Consider the following 1224-nt stretch of genomic DNA (forward strand, 5'->3'; position numbering starts at 1 on the left):
CTGGCTAAGAGGTCGGTTAGACGAAGGACTCGGGCAACTGTTGTTCAGAATCGTCCTCCTGACATTAGTAAGGAGATGAATTCTCTCCAGATTGCCCCTGAGATCAAGGAAAGGCCCCCCAATAAGAAAGTTGGTTCTGGTGATGATACGGTCCTCGGTTCAGGATCTAGATTTGGGGTCCTGTCTATTGAGGATGCTCATGAATCTGTCCACTCAAACAAGCATATGGAGCTAAGCATGCCAGGGTTAGAATCTGCTGAGCCGGAGGCCAATAAAGTAGAGACTGTTAACTCTCTGTTTGAGTCCAAAGTTGTTGCCTTGGGGAGCTCCTAGAATCATGCCCCATTTGGGAAAAAGAAGCACAATGAGGTTAGTATCCCGAAAACCTATGTTGATAATTCAAATGGAAAGGCTATGGGGGTCAATAAAATGAATATGAAAAAACCTAAGGGTAATCAGAAAAATAACCATAGCTCTTTGGATGTTTGGGATAAAAGGGGGCCTGCTGGTACCTTTTCAAGGCTCTTAGGAGCCCCGAATTAGTACATGGTTTAGGGTGTTGGGACTGTGGTCAGTAGTCTGCCTTTTTGATGGACTTTTTTGTATGGAATGTTAGAGGTACGGCTAGTAAGGCTACTCGTATCCATGTTAAAGATTTAATTAAACAATTTAACCCTTCTTGTTTTGCTTTGCTGGAAACCAAGATCAGTGGTAGTAAAGTAGATGAGGTGGTTAGAAAGTTTAGAAATTGGAATTGTGTCAGATCGGAGGCTACTGGCCGGGCTGGGGGGATTTGGCTCTTCTAGAAGCCAGATCGTGTTCAGATTGACATTGTCAGTATGGATAAACAATTTATTCACAGTAAGGTTATTTATCCTGGTAATAAACTCTTCTTTATCACCTTTGTTTATGCTGATCCTATCATGGCCAATCGTAAAAGGTTGTGGGAGTTCCTGTATACTATGAGTACGAGCATTTTGGATGCTTGGTTTGTGGCTGGGGATTTTAATGATATTGACCTTATGAGTGATAAAAAAGGGGGTGGGAACCACTATGTGAACCGGTGTCTCAACCATAAGCAGAATATGGATTTGTGTGGGCTTTCCGATCTGGGAGCTGCTGGTCATAGATTTACTTGGAAACGTAATAGTGTTTTTATTCGGTTGGACAAAGTTTTTTCGAATATTGCGGCCATCTATAGATTTCCCGAAGTGAATGTGTTGA

This window comes from Euphorbia lathyris, chromosome 10 (assembly GCF_963576675.1).
Source record: "Euphorbia lathyris chromosome 10, ddEupLath1.1, whole genome shotgun sequence".
Taxonomy (NCBI): Eukaryota; Viridiplantae; Streptophyta; class Magnoliopsida; order Malpighiales; family Euphorbiaceae; genus Euphorbia; species Euphorbia lathyris.